We start from the raw sequence: 18,818 nt of genomic DNA, 5'->3' as shown, positions 1-18,818 counted from the left end.
AGTGACCACTGAACATATTATCTTGGCCATATTGCAAGCAGATAATTTGTTATACTGTATTTTTGGTACGTGTTTTTATTGTTTAACTTGCAATTCCCAAGCAAAAAGAGGAATGCTATGGAATAATTAACATACCCGATACAGTGTACACATCATAGATACAAGACAGAAAACATGTGCATCAAAAGCTGGTAGGAAATCGGAATTAGAGGTACTCAGACAAGGAACCGCAGGAGTCACTCTCGTGCCCGTTTCTTCCTATTATACTTTAACGGCTTTCGACTTTTAGTTTCAGGATGCTCTGTTTTCACCTTCCTACATATTATAAAAGTACTGGAATAAAACCTAAATGTAGAAACTCAAATCTGTATCACACTAACTCATCGATGGTTCAAATGGCTCTGAGCACTATGCGACTTAACTTCTGAGGTCATCAGTCGCCTAGAACTTAGAACTAATTAAACCTAACTAACCTAAGGACATCACACACATCCATGCCCGAGGCAGGATTCTAACCTGCGACCGTAGCGGTCACGCGGTTCCAGACTGAAGCGCCTTTAACCGCACGGCCACACCGGCCGGCTTAACTCATCGATATTCATCTACAATTGAGTTTCGTTTATTTCTCTTCTTATCTTCTTGCATCTATCTATTCCTTTCTTTCTCTCTCTCTTTCTTTCTTTCTTTCACAGTAGTATTGTCTCTCTCATTCATGAAATGTTTAATCTGACAGATCTGTCTGTGAAGTGAATTTTTCTGCCGTATTGAACCCTAAATAAGCAATACGTCAATAGCAAGCAAACTGTGAAGACTGATCTGAAACCATGTAAATTCTTCCACGTAATACAGGTGAATTCTTCTCGCTAATCGACTGGTATACCAGCAGAAACTAAACAATAAGTTTCATGTCGCAGGTCGAGATCGATGTAACTATCTTATTGATTACTCTGAACAAATGAGTAATGCAGGCGCGCAGGCTATTTTGGTTCTAGGGCAAGCGGCTTTTCATAACTCTCTTCCAAGAGTCCTAACTAACGATATTAATTCGTTATTAGCTCTATATCGGTGCATGTGAGGTACAGGAAGACTGCTTCCCTATCTTGATGGCAGAATCAGAAAAATCGTTACTCGAGAGCAGTGTCTCAAATAAGTACCGTCTATTTCATTATGATTACGCATGTGACAGTACAAGGAATGACTGTAGGGAGATTAAAAAAAAAAAACGCTTTCTGTTCTAAATTGTACGTTATCTGCTTAGATATTGCTAGCAGACCATAAAATGACAGTATGAGAATACGATATATGATAAGTGTATGTCATATTTTAATACGTAATTTGATTCCTCCATACACTATTATGAAGACAGATGTCACTGGCAAGAGCCCTTGCATTAATGTTACTGCAGAATTTAAGAGTAATTTGTTCAGTGTGCAAAAATCAATTACAGGGTGAACACTTGTGTTTGACTCCGGACGTCCTGTGAGTCCTCATATTTTAACAAAAAGTGTAGCCGGAATGAATGTTACACTCCACAGGGAGATGTACGCTATAATGTTACAAACAGTTTTTTCTTGAGGGTAACCACGGCTGAAGTAATCGACGTTTCAGAAATAAACGGTTTTCAGCTGTATGTGAACTTATATTTAAAGGAGCACGACCGGTTTCGTGAAATCTAATCACATCTTCAGTTGTATATACGTCAGCAAAACATTAAGCTCATGATACGGAAATGAGGGGGAATCTACCTTCTCAAAATAAAATACCCGTAACAAGCAGGACATCATAGACCAAACTTACCAGGTTAAAAACTGACTTGTTAAAAGCATGTTAACTTCACACCAGGAAGCAGCAGACAGCACCATCCAACCCCCTCTCTGTGCATTGCGAAACAACATATAACCATGCCTAATGCCGTAGTAGTTTTGCCATTTAAAACAGCTTCCACTTTTCTTGGAATCGATAAATATAGATCCTGCATGGTGTTGAAGTAAATACCCATACATTCTTCTTGGAAAACAGTGATAAGTTAAGGTAAGAATGATGGAGAACGACAGCAATACGTACCCTTCTTTTCAAAGTACACTACATAAGCTCAATAATATTTACTTCCGGTGACTGTTGTTGCCTAAGCAGATGTGATAATTCATCCTCGTCCTGACAAACCCTGTTTCGGACATATGAGCTGTGTGGAGTGACCTCAAACGTCTTGGGTCACAAGATCACCACTGGCAAAAACAAATTGTACCATCAGATGGACCAGATCAGCGAAAATGACACCTGATCCCTGGAAGTACCGTCAGCTTCAGAGCACATATAGGACCCATAAAATAGCATGATATGGATGTCAAATGGACACCGAAACCCGCCATGTTCTACTATCGGGACTGAAACACAGCCAGAAGTCGCAATGAGTATGCAACAGTACTCATCCAACGAAATTATTTTTTCCATTATTTCATAGTCAATGTTATATGCCTTCGGCACCATCTTGTCCTGTTACGAGCATTTCTACCACCCATGAACGGTTTTGGAATTCCAGCTTAAATTCCACCATTATGGAATTGCCATGTTTTGGCGCCCACAGGATTTACTAATGCGACGTTCAGTTCTGCGGTGAATTTTCCTGCTGTCGTCCTCTCATTTTCCGTCACTATCCTCCTCAGTGCGGTCTCGTAAACTGACATACGGCCGGGAGAGCGGTGTGCTGACCACATATCCCTCCATACCCGCATCCCCTGACGTATGTGGGCTTAGGATGACACGGCGGCCGGTCGGTACCGTTGGGCCTTCGTGGCCTGTTAGTTAAATAGTTAACTTTGGGTAGGTACTGTAGCTTGCGTGAAAGAAATTTACAACGTTGCGAACGTAAATGAATAGTTGCTTTCACGTCATGACCAAAAAGTTTTGTATAAAGTACTTCATGTTCCACAATGCGTTAAAAAGAACGTACTGTCTCTGTGTACACGGTGCATATGTAACTCAACACAAAAAGTGTAAAAGCAAAAGCGAATTAGGCCTTTGTTAGTTTCAGAGAAGGGTGAAAGTTACAAATTTATGAATAAAGTGGGACTACGTACGATGGATGAACTAGTACTCATGGGGATAAGAGGAGTTATACCGCTCTCAGGTGCGATTCCGTGGCCACCCTAGCTCCACAAAATAGAGCCGTGTCAACGAGAAACATGTTCACGCAAAATTTCCATTTATATAGTTCACAGAGGTGTAGTAAAAGAGCGATACCTGATATCCTTCCCATGTTACGGCAAAATTACTGTGCCACTGTGACTTCCAACGCTGTCTCTCGAGTCCAGTTCCTCGTTCGATTGCTGCAGTAGCACTTTCCGGTCTTTGCTATGATCTCTTCAGAGCAACGTAAATATGCTTGCCAGGTATATGAAAATTTAACACTTTGTCCGTTTTTACACCCTTCTCGTAACCAGTACGATTCTGCAGAGGGTACGCAGGAACGTGCAAGCACGCCGCTGCCCCGCATCCATTCCCCTCACACACACACACACACACACACACACACACACACACACACACAGGGAGAAAGAGAGAGAAAGAGACGGCGAGAGAGGGGGGGGAGGGGAGAGAAGGAGATAAAGTGAGGTAGAGGTGGGAAGGGAATGGAGGGAGAGGGAGACACGGAGAGAGAGAGAGAGGGAGAGAGATAGATAGAGAGAGAGAGAGAGAGAGAGAGAGAGAGAGAGAGAGAGGGAGGGAGGAAGATAAAAGTCTTAGACAAGAAAGCAGGAACCATACATAATGTGAAATTGTTGCTTTTATCGGTAGTTTCATTTACTGGATTCTGTGGTATCTAAGGTTCGAAATGCAACAACGTGATGTCAGATGAGGACTTCATCAAAAAGTGTTTTGACAGGTTACTGTTTCATATTATCATCTCTTCCGGAACACTTACGCCGAATCAATTTGAAATCATACACAGTTAACGCATTTTATGTGCACTGTCGATGTTAACTGGGAAATTATTTAGTCCTGTGTTCTATTCATGTACTATTTGTTGTCTTTGTGTCTTATAGTTTCTAGTTTTGATGCCGAATATACTGTTTGGAATCTCGTGATCCTGCATAATTATTTTACAGCATTTGATAAATAGTGCAGGAAATCACTGATGGCGATCCCAGGTGTTGCCGCATCGCCCACTCTGGACACTGGAAGTTAAAACTGCCAAGAAACATTGGGACGAGGAATCAAACGTCACCCATAGCTATACGAGTGAATGAAGAGATACTGGAGAGAAAGTATTTTACTCACGGAAACGTAACAAGGCCTCACCCAGCGCCTGGAAAATTAAGATCAGTAAACCTTAGCGCTAAGTTTCCTTAGCACGTATCAAACTCTTTTCGCAATAATTTAGGTACTAACGAGACCTTTGAATACTACACAAAGATCCAGCTAAACAGATTTAGCCGCTTTCGTACCGTTTATTGCACAATTAGGATTCATATAACTTCTGTACCAAGCTACCATAAAGATGTCTTCTCAGCAGATTAGAGCGTCAGTGCGACTAATGGTGGTATCGTCTTCTGATGTCGAAATGAATCCATTCTTCAACCATAGGAATCTTTTTGCAGCAGCAGATGCCAAAACGAACAGTTTCAATTCGTGGTGCATACGCACACGTAGAGTCATTTTCAATGTCACTGTAATTATTGAAATGGACGGTTCATCCTGAATGCTAGAAAGCTGTGGTAGACGACAAAATAGCGAACTGAGGTTTTTTCGTCACTCACTACATAAATTTTAGAGGAAACCGCAACTCGCAAATACATCACAAAGATGAAGAATAATGATTATGTGATATCTCAATAAAGTTGTTATTATTTTTGTTCGATTTTTTCTGCCATAAACATGTCGCTAGTGACTGATCAAACGTACTGAACACATATTTAACAGTAAGTATTTGTCAGCTCCAATGTTTGAAGTTAGGTGGTCATTGTGACTGACGGACATGGGCTGATCCGGTTTCAGTGTCTGGTACTATTAAGGACTCTCTTCGGTGATAAGAATGAAATGAAATGCATCAACCTCGTAATTCCAATTGAGGAACTACTACAAAGAGAAGAGTGACTTCAAGGGCTGGAAAGCTAACAACGACTGGAAGATGTGCTGATCCCATGTCTCTTCAAATCAAATAACGACACTGACTGACAGTAACACAGTAGCCGTTTTGTGTCAGATGGTATTCACTACCGCAAAGCAGCGCTGTTACCAAGTATGTAGTTGCTCATCATTACACAGCGAAGTACAGCTTCAAAAATCTCTAAGGAATCTTATGTTTGTAACGTAGCCTATATGGAGTTCGCCTTATGCCCGTTGCATTATTTCAACTCCATCAAATTTACTGACGGTGTAGTCATTATGGTACCATTGGCCTTCCCGCAGTCGTAACACCGGTTTCCGTCAGTTAAGCGTTGCCGGGCTTGCCTATCACTTGGATGGGTGACCTTCCGTCTCTGCCGAGCTCTGTTGACACGCAGGGTGCAGTCACCCCATGTGAGGCCAATTAAGGAGTACTTGACTGAGAAATAGCGGCTCTGGTAACGAAAACTGGCAACGGTGGGGAGAGCGATGTGCTAACCACATGCTTCTCCGCATCCGCATCCAGTGACTCCTATTGGCTAAGAATGACACTGCGGTCGGTCGGTTCCGTGGGACCTTCCGAGGCCTTTTCGGACAGACAGAGTCATTACGGTAATTAGTTTTCTCTGTGCAGGTTTTCACATACAACACATTCAGACGGTGATTTCGAGTTACAAGGTATAATTTACCGTATCAGATCCATCCCAGATAGGTTTCGGTATGGTGTTCCGTGAAAGGAGAAGTTAGTTGTGGTGTTAAATTAACGATATTACCTGAATCATATAATGGTGCATTAATGAAAGAAACGGCAGGTAACAGATCATGTTCACATTTCAAGACTGTCGTGAGGGTGTGCGCGCATGGTCAAACTGGAAACTAAATGCAGCAGTCTATACCGAAGCGTCACAAAAGATGAGTGTGACCGAAATAAGTCTGATTGTTGTTCGTTATTTTACAACATTGAATCATCTTTGAACAGGACAAGCAAAGTTGTTGCCAAGTATAACCTACAGAAAGTGCGGTGAACGACTGTCGACTCTTAATAGCATGCTTCTATGAGGTTCGTTTTTGCTTGTGAATCCTTGAAGTCAGTCTCCAGGTAATCGGTCGTATTTCCATAACGATTACCACCAATACCGTAATACGAAATACATCACTATTCGATCAAGGAGAAATGGAAGAGCTTCGTTTGGAATTGTCGAATCAGCCCACTCGATAAAGCAGTCAAAAATTCTTGTGTGATCCTGGGATTTAGCTCTGATACTGACTTTCTGGAGTACAGTGCGTAGTTTGTTGAATATATTTTGGTGTTGATTGCCTAGTTCGGTTTCTTAAAAAGTGAAAGTCGAATGTTAAATGCCTGTAATAGTGCGCTACATGGCGTACATGTTACGGCGATTGCTAGAGGCTCACGCTTTCGTTGTTAACATGATATGGCTTTCTTCACTCGTAGACGATTATAAACTCATGATATAAGGAGGCGGGAGGCGGGGAGTACGAAATATGAAATGGTGTAAGCGTGCCAACGTCCAAAATTTAAAAGAAAGACTGAGATCTCAGGGCACAAACACATAAACGGTCGGCATGTCTAGCAGAATGCCGTAGTTTAACAGGAGAAAGAAAGAAAAATTGGCAAAAAATTTCCTAAATGTGTGAAGCCTGTTGTAAGGCAACGTGCTGATCAGTATCATACACGCACATTAACATATTCCGTTTTGTGGGCTATTAGGACAATTATAACAAAAGACTGCACATACAGGGTGTTTCAAAAATGACCGGTATATTTGAAACGGCAATAAAAACTAAACGAGCAGCGATAGAAATACACAGTTTGTTGCAATATGCTTGGAACAACAGTACATTTTCAGGCGGACAAACTTTCGAAATTACAGTAGTTACAATTTTCAACAACAGATGGCGCTGCAAGTGATGTGAAAGATATAGAAGACAACGCAGTCTGTGGGTGCGCCATTCTGTACGTCGTCTTTCTGCTGTAAGCGTGTGCTGTTCACAACGTGCAAGTGTGCTGTAGACAACATGGTTTATTCCTTAAACAGAGGATTTTTCTGGTGTTGGAATTCCACCGCCTAGAACACAGTGCTGTTGCAACAAGACGAAGTTTTCAACAGAGGTTTAACGTAACCAAAGGACCGAAAAGCGATACAATAAAGGATCTGTTGGAAAAATTTCAATGGACTGGGAACGTGACGGATGAACGTGCTGGAAAGGTAGGGCGACCGCGTACGGCAACCACAGAGGGCAACGCGCAGCTAGTGCAGCAGGTGATCCAGCAGCGGCCTCGGGTTTCCGTTCGCCGTGTTGCAGCTGCGGTCCAAATGACGCCAACGTACACGTATCGTCTCATGCGCCAGAGTTTACACCTCTATCCATACAGCATTCAAACGCGGCAACCCCTCAGCGCCGCTACCATTGCTGCACGAGAGACATTCGCTAACGATATAGTGCACAGGATTGATGACGGCGATATGCAAGTGGGCAGCATTTGGTTTACTGACGAAGCTTATTTTTACCTGGACGACTTCGTCAATAAACAGAACTGGCGCATATGGGGAACCGAAAAGCCCCATGTTGCAGTCCCATCATCCCTGCATCCTCAAAAAGTATTGGTCTGGGCCGCCATTTCTTCCAAAGGAATCATTGGCCCATTTTTCAGATCCGAAACGATTACTGCATCACGCTATCTGGACATTCTTCGTGAATTTGTGGCGGTACAAACTGCATTAGACGACACTGCGAACACCTCGTGGTTTATGCAAGATGGTGCCCGGCCACATCGCACGGCCGACGTCTTTAATTTCCTGAATGAATATTTCGATGATCGTGTGATTGCTTTGGGCTATCCGAAACATACAGGAGGCGGCGTGGATTGGCCTCCCTATTCGCCAGACATGAACCCCTGTGACTTCTTTCTGTGGGGACACTTGAAAGACCAGGTGTACCGCCAGAATCCAGAAACAATTGGACAGCTGAAGCAGTACATCTCATCTGCATGTGAAGCCATTCCGCCAGACACGTTGTCAAAGGTTTCGGGTAATTTCATTCAGAGACTACGCCATATTATTGCTACGCATGGTGGATATGTAGAAAATATCGTACTATAGAGTTTCCCAGACCGCAGCGCCATCTGTTGTTGAAAATTGTAACTACTGTAATTTCGAAAGTTTGTCTGCCTGAAAATATACTGTTGTCTCAAGCATATTGCAACAAACGGTGTATTTCTATCGCTGCTCGTTTAGTTTTTATTGCCGTTTCAAATATACCGGTCATTTTTGAAACATCCTGTACTAATGTGCAGCATTACGTCCAGACAGTTAGCGTCATATTCTAAAGCTGTAAATATCCACAGATACATTGAAAAAGTTTCTTCTTGTGTCTGACAGCGAACATCATTCATGTAATAATAAGTAGTAGAAATTACATTTGAATAGACCAAAGCCTGTGCTAACCTTTCCATTTCAGAGGAGCGGTTACACCAACATCTGAAAACATTATAACCTCTTCTTTCCTGTAGATTCTAGTGTCTATGGCTCCGACTACCATGACGGAACTTATTCCCTAACATCTTAACACACGTCCTACCTACTTATTCATTTTACTGTTGAGTGTTTCCCACACAGATTCTACGAAACATTTCATTTATTATAAGGCCATTTTAATTTTCGCATCCTTGTCTAACGCCACGTTTCAAATGCGTCGATTCCCTTATTTTCCTGTTCCTCGTGGTATAATTTTGTGGAAATGAAAAGCTATAGTTCTGAAGTCTGACCTGGTACTCGGTTCTTGCTCAGCATAAAACTGCATACATGAGTTTCTCTCCTCATGAACTGAGGGAAAGAATACACAAAAGGACATACCTAATTTGCTAAATACAATTTCTGAGATAACATTTTGATATTTAGATACTATTATGACGTCAACAAGCTTTTCTTATTTGAATTCCAAAAGCGGTTGTTGGCGTAAATTCCATGACAGGCCATAGTTATCGTAATTTCTGTTTGAAACAATTATGTGTGTTAGGATGGCACACAATGAATTGTATTAATATACATTCTGATACCGTGTAGGCAGTCCTCGCTGGAAATCTCCGTGGGATGGATACGATTTTTTCCATCTTTCAAAACCCTATAACGTTCTTAAGCTTTGTAATGGCAAATGGTAAAATGTGGCATGTCATTAAATATTTTGTTATTTTGTCATAAATGAAGGTTTGGATATGTATACTTGAATGAGTTTCTTAGTTCTCAGACTGATGAGACGTTACGCATTTGACGTGACTTTTAAGAATGGAAATGCCGAATAAAGAGCAGCTACAACCTGCGTTACAGACCGTATCCTAAAACTTCCACTGTCTTTAGATATCCAGGGCTCGTTGACGTTAGGGGCAACGTTGTTCTTTCCAAACTATGTAGAAAGGAAAGAATCTTACGCCTGAAGAAGCTTAGATTAATCGCAAGCAGCAAATTGTACAAACCAGAACGTTCACGGCATTATCTACGGAGATGCATGCGAACAGGTTTGTATATCATTCGGTTGCCCGTATTGCAATTATATTACAGAATTCGTTCATCTGCGCCAAGCAAAATTTATGATGTCAGGTCGGTTACGGGGCATTTGGCAAATTTGCGGATGAGTTATTACAATGTGTTGCTAGTATTTCACAAACGGACTATGCCAGTAATGCTTTGCAGGATTCAGACACGTCAGACTACTGCGATGATGGAGAAGTGGATGTATTTTCACGCTGTTTCATGGGCCGTCAATATATTATTCTTGAATGTTAGTGAAGTCTGAATTGGGGGCCGAATATCTAAATATCTTGTTTAATGGTTCTTCCTGGAAGTCAATTCTTCTTTCCAAAATTTGTTGTACGAAATTTAAGTCCAACTATTTAAGTACTACACCTCCTCTCTCGTTTTTATGTTTCCGTGCTTCCGGTACCTCTAAAGGATGGCTTTGTTGTCCGTCTGCCTGCCTGCCTGCCTGTCTGTCTGTCTGTCCAAATGTTAAGTTGTCCAATTCAGCTTTATGTCAGGTACTGAGGTCTACTGTCCCTTGGCACTGCAAAAATTTAAGTTTCTAAGACAATTTAATTAAAATATTGGGCCGTTTATGTCACATATTTCAATACTTTAAAACACTCTTCAAAACCTGTAGTCCAGTGCGACCTTGTGCTCCATCTGTAATCTTCGTCTGTCGTCTATGAGACGTTAAACTTTAATTTTTCTTTCCTCCTTCGTGTTCCTGTTGTCTATGATGTAATTCCAAGTGTGGTATTGAAGTGCAGCTATCCACAGAGGTCCAGCGTGGACTATAGTTATCATATGAAAGCTAAGTTTGATAGATATTCTGATGCGTTAAAGCGGAAGCGATTTACGACACAAAAAAACTTTGTTCAAGTTTCGGCCACCAGGTGCAAATCTGCGTCTGTGAACGAAAGTAGTATAAAAGAGTTCCTTTACGTAATGGATCTGGAATGCTACTGGGGCAGCGGGCAGAAAAGGTCAAACAAGGCATAATGTTGACGTTATTATTAACCGCCGCTTACACAGTGTGTTCAATATGAGCTCCGGGGTCGTTGGCTATACGCTGTACAGCGCCTGATTTACATTTGGTAGCGAAAACTGGAAGTAATTTACTTTTTCAGCGTAAATCGGTTCCACATCAAAGCACTACAATGTCTACCAAATTTTTACTACCACACGATAATTACAGCCCACACTGGACCTCTATGAGTTACTTGCACTCTAATTTCAACCACCAAGTAGTACAATGAATACGGATTTAAGCGAAACCTAAAACCATCGACATCGTTATTTTCGCCATTTACCAAGAAGTACTGAAAACCAGTATGATGTACAAATGTCAGTGATCCTAGATTACTAAGCCCTCACAAAATTTACGACTGCTGTAAGGTATGAAGCAGGACTTTATGTACTTAATTTGGCATGAACGCACCACTGGTGATCTAGTAATCGTAGTTACGTCATGCATAACTGTACATTATGACTTCATTCGAATAAAATGTGGAGTAGTAAACTTTACTGTGGTTTTGTAGCAATTTAGTGTTTTAGTATTACGATACCAAACGCAGCGTGATCTGTTAATTAAGGATATGCTTAATAATAACATACTGCAATTAATTATGGGCATTTACTCCCTTCACGCCAGAAACAGTATCTTTGAAGTTTTAATTCCCTGATATACTCTTCACATTTGCATTGATACTCTGTTCCTTAATTTCTCGAAGCCGACTGGTACAGTTCCGCTCTGTCGTGTAGCGAGCATCGGACCGGATTTGTAATTATGTACACGACTTTGGCGCTAACCGAACTTAACACATCGCTCTTAACGGAGCATGATCGACAGATGTACAATTAATTTCAGTAGTACCACGAGGAAGTTCTTTAGGAACGTTACTGACTGCAATACGCATGTGTAAATGATGTAGTGGATCAAGTCGGAAGCTTCATAAAGCATATGTTGTCGTTATCTACAATAAGGTATAGCAGCCCCAGAATTGCAGGGAGGTTGACTAGTGCGGGGAATGGCCCTGAATGTAAATAAATGTAAAGTATTGTGCATAAATAGGCGACGAAACCCACTACGGTAAGATTACACTGTTGGTGACTAATCAACGGAAACAATAATCACTGGAAAATACGAAGAAGTAAGCCTCCTAAGCGACCTAAAATGGAATAGCGACATAGAACACATTATTTAAAAATCAGGTAACAGGCTGAGATACTTTTAAAGACTCCTAGGGAAGTGTAATTCTCCCATGGAACACTTTGCGACCGATTTTTAGGTTGCATAGTTCCTACACACAGCGGAATCAAGATTACCTCATTATGTTGACATGTGAACTGCGGATCGTGCCTGCTTATCGGCTTACCGACTAATCCGATAATCGACCCTCGACTCTCGCTGTCGAAACTTGTGGATTAATTTACTCACGTTCGCGAAACACGTCGTTCTGCTCATCAGCTCAGTTTTATTCCGCAGGTTTCCTTTCCTTAGGGAAGTGGATGCACTCAGGTACTGTTATCTAACTCAAAAACGATAGAGTGCAGCAAACAGTCGACCCTTTTATTGCAGGTTATATTACCCAAATCCAGATTTCGACCAGCTCCTAGCCATTGTCAGTGTACTATTTTTTAATCTCGATGCATGTTAGTTCCCTGTTGTTCTGGCGTCAGTCGCGGTTCTTTGAATACTACAGTAGTGATTCGCATGAGATGCCTGGTATTAGCACTACTGTCCAGGTAGAGAATTCAAGTGTTACTGCCGCGTTTTACATCTACCAACACCAAATTTTTACGTTAATCCATAGGTCTTTGCTGAAAGTTTGCAGAACCTTTGCAAATCTCAGTACCGTTTTATTGTGGTCACTGGAGGTTATTTTGGTGGCGAATAAACGTATTTTAATTGGTACCTTCCACTTTCTTGTTGTACGTTTAAGAAGAATTCACAGTACATTTTGTTTATTTATTTGTAGAGCTATTTCAGCTGTCAAAATTAGGGTCTCCAGGCCCATCCCAATATCTTACCAGACCTCCTCAGTGAGTAAACATTAGAATTTATATAGCACATGATGAACACATAATATTATTAATAAAAAATAGTAATAACAGTAACGAAATTTGTAGTAAAGAATACGTGGAATTTAAGAAATGTCGGTCTTATTAAAGTTCATTAATTTCGTTTTTAAGTTCTCGTCGAATGTGTGTGGTGACTTGAAAAAGTCTATGACATTAATATGGAAGGAATCAATGTGGAGGAGAAGTTGACTGGCCTGAGGAGGAGCAAGAAATAGGAGGATAATGTTAATGGATGGCATGAGACGAAAATAGGAGGAGTATAACGAGTGAGTAAAGCGTAGATAGTTCACAGTGAAAGAAATAAAAAAAATCTTGTTTACGCCGAGAGGAAAGTTATGCCGAAGATGAAAGATACATCTTTAATCTCCTCTTGAACACAGAGTGGTTCTGGACCAGAGGCAGGTTGGAGGGTAACTTGTTCCACAGTCGTATGGCTGAAACGGAGAAGAAAGTGGAGAGAGATATAGTAGTATGCAAGGGATGACCTAAGATACTGGACGTATCCTAGCTCGTATTGCAGTTATGGAACGAGAAAAGGTTTGCGTGTGAAAACCATGCCATCCATCCAGTCGCATCGAACCTAACTGAGTATAGGAAGGAAAAATATTCTCAAACGACCGAATCTGCACACATTTCTTACACCGGGGTTCATCTCTAGCTCAAGTCCTCTAGAGTTTTCACTGTTTGTGCCATATCGAAGTGAGTACGATTTGTTAGCGCTAGCGACTGGACTAATTAAATTTGAAGTGAAAATACTTTTGCGAGGTTTTGGACTGCATATAGTCAGGAGACAGATTTCCTGCACGCTGTCACAGTATGTTCATCCCAGTTTAGATTTCCATTCAAAAGATTATGCCAAGATGTTTCACTCTTTTTATTGAAAAAGTACCTGGATAGCATTAAGAAGTCTTGCTGGAAATGTCGCTCAAAAATGTCCGCTGATAAAGTATCGGTCTGATGTGAGGATGACCGTTGACTGCTTACAATTCAATTTAAGGGCCAGATTTTGAGTTTCCCGTGGTAATGAACACACTGTCAGCCATAAGTGGCTGGCGCTTAGGTTCAAAAGGATATCGTCAGCATGCAAGAGTTACTAAACGCATCCGGACACAAATTTGTTGACATTAATGTGTTGTGCGTCCAACCTTTACATTTGTGATCGCTTGACTTTTGCTGTGGACACTTTCAATGCGTTATCTGAAGTCTCTGGAGGAATGACCAACCATCCTTCAAGAGCAGAAGCCTAAGAGGTAGCGATGTTGGACGCTGTGGTCTGGAATGTAGTCGACGTTCGTACGCATCTCAAAAATATACCATTGGATTAAAGTAGGTACTCTAGACAGGACAGTACATTTCAGCAACTTTACTGTCCGCCAACCATTGCCTCACAGATGTTGCCTTACGATAAGTCGGATTTCCATGCTGATACAATCATAGTGTTCGAAGTGTCCCTCTACTGCACGCAAATGCTATACTGTAAAATGTGATCATTTCCTTCCCCATTTAGCACTTTCATAAAAGCGACAAGGGGACAACGCCTTAACGATTGAAAATATCCTTGTACCGCACCACCACCTGCCCTGTATATCACACATGATCGCAGGTAACGTTCTCAAGGCATTTGGCAAACTAAAACCTTTTCACACATTGCCACAGGGTCTATCGTAATTCATCACTCCAAAACATGCGCCCAGTGGCGTCTCTCTCTCTTTGCACCACATCAAGAGCCACACAGCAGTGACTACAGAAACGTGTGGTTTGTGAGTAGCTGCCCGACCAGTGATGTGTGTCACTTTGGATCAGAGGAAATTGTCTCTGGTTTCGAGCGGCTAACGGAAGTGGTGCAGGCTGCCAGTGTTCCTTGCGAGATGAATGCAGACCATTTTCAGCATGATGGACAGGACCGATTGCGAACCTCCGGTACAGAGTCGAGTGGAGGGTCTGAATCAGACGCTCATACGGTTATACGATCGTGAAGGCTGCAGATTCCTCGACATGCGTCATAGTGTGATTGAGTTTCAAGTTCTGCTGAATACGTCAGGAGTCCACTGGACGCAGGAGTCGACTACACAGTTAGCAGGGGCTGTCTAACGTTGACTGGGCAGTGTTTTAGGTTAAAGGGACTCGGGAAAAAACAAAAAGGGTTTCAGTGAAAAAGGGTGCAGGCCGAACACAAGAAGAACGTAGATACAGGAACCATCGTTATAACAGTTGTATATCGTTGTAACTGTGTTGCGAAAGTGCCAGATTTCCATGCGCTAATAGAAAGTACTGATGCTCAAATCTTTATGGACACTGAAAGCTGGCTAAAGCCGGAGATAAGCTCAACCGAAATCTTTGCGAAGAATCTAACGGTGTTACGAAAGGATAGGCTAAACACGGTTGGCGGTGGCGTGTTTGTTGCTGTTACATGTAGTTTATCGTGTCGTGAAATTGAGATAGAAAGCTCCTGTGAGTTAGTATGGGCAGAGGTCATTGATGGAAACCGGAATAAAATAATAATTGGATCCTTTTACCGACCTCCAAACTCAGATGACACAGTTGCTTAAAGGTTCAAACAAAACTTGAGTTTGATTTCAAACAAGTACCCAATTCACACAATTGTAGTTGGTGGTGACTTTAATGTACCCTCGATATGTTGGTGAAAATACATGTTTAATTTCATAGGCACGCACAAAACATAATTCGAAATTGTGCTAAAATCACTCTCTGAAAATTATTTCTAGCAGTTAATTCATGAGTCCACGTCGATGGTAAAAGGTTGTGAAAACAAACTTCACCTCTTAGCAACAAATAATCCTGAGTTAATAACCAGCATCAAAACGGATATAGGGATTAGTGAACAGAGGGTTGTCGTAGCGACATTAAATACTGTAACCCCCAAATCCTCCAAAAACAAACGAAAAATATACCTATTCAAAAAAGCAGGTAAAAATTCACTTCATGTCTTCCTGAAACACAATCTCCACTCCTTACAATTTAATGCAAGTGTAGACCAGATATGGCATGAATTAAGAGAAATAGATCGGCAGCAATTGAGAGATTTGTACAAAATAAATTAAGAAACGACGGAGCTGATCCTCCTTGGCACACAAAACTGATCAGAACACTGTTGCAGGTACAACGAAAAAACCATACCAAATTTAAGCAGACCCAAAATCTCCAAGATTGGCGATCTTTTACAGAAGCTCGAAATTTAGCACGGACTTCAGTGCGTGATGCTTATATTAGTTTCCAGAAGGAAACTTTGTCTCGAAAACTGGCAGAAAATCCAAAGAAACTTTGGTCGTATGTGAAGTATGTTAGCCTCAAGACACCATCAATACCTTCTATCCGAGATAGCAATAGAGATACTATCGAAGACAATGCTGCTTAAAAAAATTGTTCAAATGGCTCTGAGCACTATGGGACTTAACATCTATGGTCATCAGTCCCATAGAACTTAGAACCACTTAAACCTAACTAGCCTAAGGGCATCACACAACACCCAGTCATCACGAGGCAGAGAAAATCCCTGACCCCGCCGGGAATCGATCCCGGGAACCCGGACGCGGGAAGCGAGAACGCTACCGCACGACCACGAGCTGCGGACTGCTGCCAAAACAGAGTTACTAAAAGTAGCCTTCCGAAATGCCTTTACAAAAGAGGTAGAAGTAAATATTCCAGAATTCGAATTAAGAACAGCTGCTAACAAGAGTAACGTAGAAGTAGATATCAACGGAGTAGCGAAGCAACTTAAAACACTTAATAAAAGCGAGTCTTCTGGTCCAGACTGTATACCAGTCAGGTTCCTTTCAGAGTATGCTGATGCAATAGCTCCATACTTAACAATCATATTGAACCGTTCGCTCTATTAAAGATCCGGACACAAAGACTGGTAAGTTGCACAGGTCACATCAATATTCAAGAAAGGTAATAGGAGTAATCCACTAAATTACAGAGGTATATCATTAACCTCGATATGTAGAACGAATTTGGAACATACACTACGTGATCAACAGTATCCGGCCACCCCCAAAAACATACGTTTTTCATATTAGCTGCATTGTGCTGCCACCTACTGCCAGGTACTCCACATCAGCGACGTCAGTAGTCATCAGACATCGTGAGAGAGCAGAATCGGCCGCTCCGCCGAACTCACGGACTTCGAACGTGGACAGGTGGTTGGGAGTCACTTGTGTCGTACGTCTGTATGCGAGATTTCCACACGCCTTATCATCCTAGGTCCACTGTTTTCGATGTGATAGTGAAGAGGAAACGTGAAGGGACACGTACAGCACAAAAGCGGACAGGCCGACCTCGTATGTTGCCTGACAGAGACAGCCGACTGTTGAAGAGGGTCGTAATGTGTAATAGGCAGACAGCTATCCAGATCATCACACAGGAATTCCAAACTGCATCAGTATCCACTGCAAGTACTATGACAGTTACGCGAGAGGTGAGAAAACTTGGATTTCATGGGCGAGCGGCTGCTCATTGGCCACACATTACGCCGGTAAATGCCAAAGAATCCCTCGCTTGGTGTATGGAGCATAGTCATTGGACGTTTGAACAGTGTAAAAACGTTGTGTGGAGTGACGAATCACGGTACACAAAGTGGCTTACCGATAGCAAGGTGTGTGTATGGCGAATGACTGGTGAACGTCATCTGCCAGCCTGTGTAGTGCCAACAGTAAAATTCTGAGGCGGTGGTGTTACGGTGTGGTGTTTTTCATGGAAGGGGCTTGGACCCCTTGCTGTTTTGGGTGGCACTGTCACAGCACTTGACTACAAAAAAGTGGTTCAAATGGCTCTGAGCACTATGCGACTTAACATCTATGGTCATCAGTCCCCTAGAACTTAGAACTACTTAAACCTAACTAACCTAAGGACAGCACACAACACGCAGTCATCACGAGGCATAGAAAATCCCTGACTCCGTCGGGAATCGAACCCGGGACCCCGGGCGCGGGAAGCGAGAACGCTACCGCACGACCACGAGCTGCGGACGCTTGCCTACATTGATGTGTTAACCACCGTCTTGTTTCCCACAGTTGAAGAGCAGTTCGGGGATGGCGACTGCATCTTTCAACAAGATCGGGCACCTGTTCATAATGCACACCCTGTGGCGGGGTGGTTACCAGCTAATAACATGCCTGTAATGGACTAGCTTGCACAGACTCTTGACCTGAATCCTATAGAACACCTTTGGGATGTTTTCGAACGCCGACTACGTCCCGCCGCCTCGCCGATCGACGTCAATACCACTCGTCAGTGCAGCACTCCGTGAAGAATGGGCTGCCACTTCCAAAGAAACCTTCCAGTACCTGATTGGACGCATGACTACGAGTGTGGAAGCTGTCATCAAGGCTAAGGGGTCAACACCATATTGAATTCCTGCATTGCCGATGGAGGGCGCCACGAACTTGTAAGTCATTTTCAGCCAGGTGTCCGGATACTTCTCATCAAATAGTGTTACTGTGTTGGAACATTTTGAATTTCCTCGAAGGAAACGGTCTATTGACACAGAGTCAACACGGATTTAGAAGACATCGTTCTTGTGAAACACAACTAGCTCTTTATTCGCATGAAGTGTTGAGTTTTATAGATAAAGGATTTGAAACTGATTCCATATTTCTGGATTTCCGGAAGGCTTTTGACGCTTTATCACACAAGGAGCGTGTAGCGAAATTGCATGCATATAGGATATCGTCTCAGTTATGTGACTGGATTCATGATTTTCTGTCGGAGAGGTCACAGTTCGTAGTAAATGACGGAAAGTCTTCGAGTAAGACAGAAGTGATTTCTGGTGTTCTCGAAGGTAGTGTTATGGGCCCTTTGCTGTTTCTTATCTATATAAACGATTTGTGATGCAATCTGAGCAGCCGTCTTAGGTTGTTTTCAAATGACACTGTCGACTATCGACTAGTAAAGTCATCAGAATATCAAAACAAATTGAAAAGCGATTTAGAAAAATACCTGTATGGTGCGAAAATTGGTGATTGACCCTAAATAACGAAAAGTGTGAAGTCATCCACACGAGTGCTAAAAGGAATCCGCTATACGTCGGTCACACAATAAATCAGTTAAATCTAACGGCCGCAAATTCAGCTA

This window comes from Schistocerca piceifrons, chromosome 3, assembly GCF_021461385.2.
Source record: "Schistocerca piceifrons isolate TAMUIC-IGC-003096 chromosome 3, iqSchPice1.1, whole genome shotgun sequence".
Taxonomy (NCBI): Eukaryota; Metazoa; Arthropoda; class Insecta; order Orthoptera; family Acrididae; genus Schistocerca; species Schistocerca piceifrons.
This window is presented reverse-complemented; position numbering follows the sequence as displayed.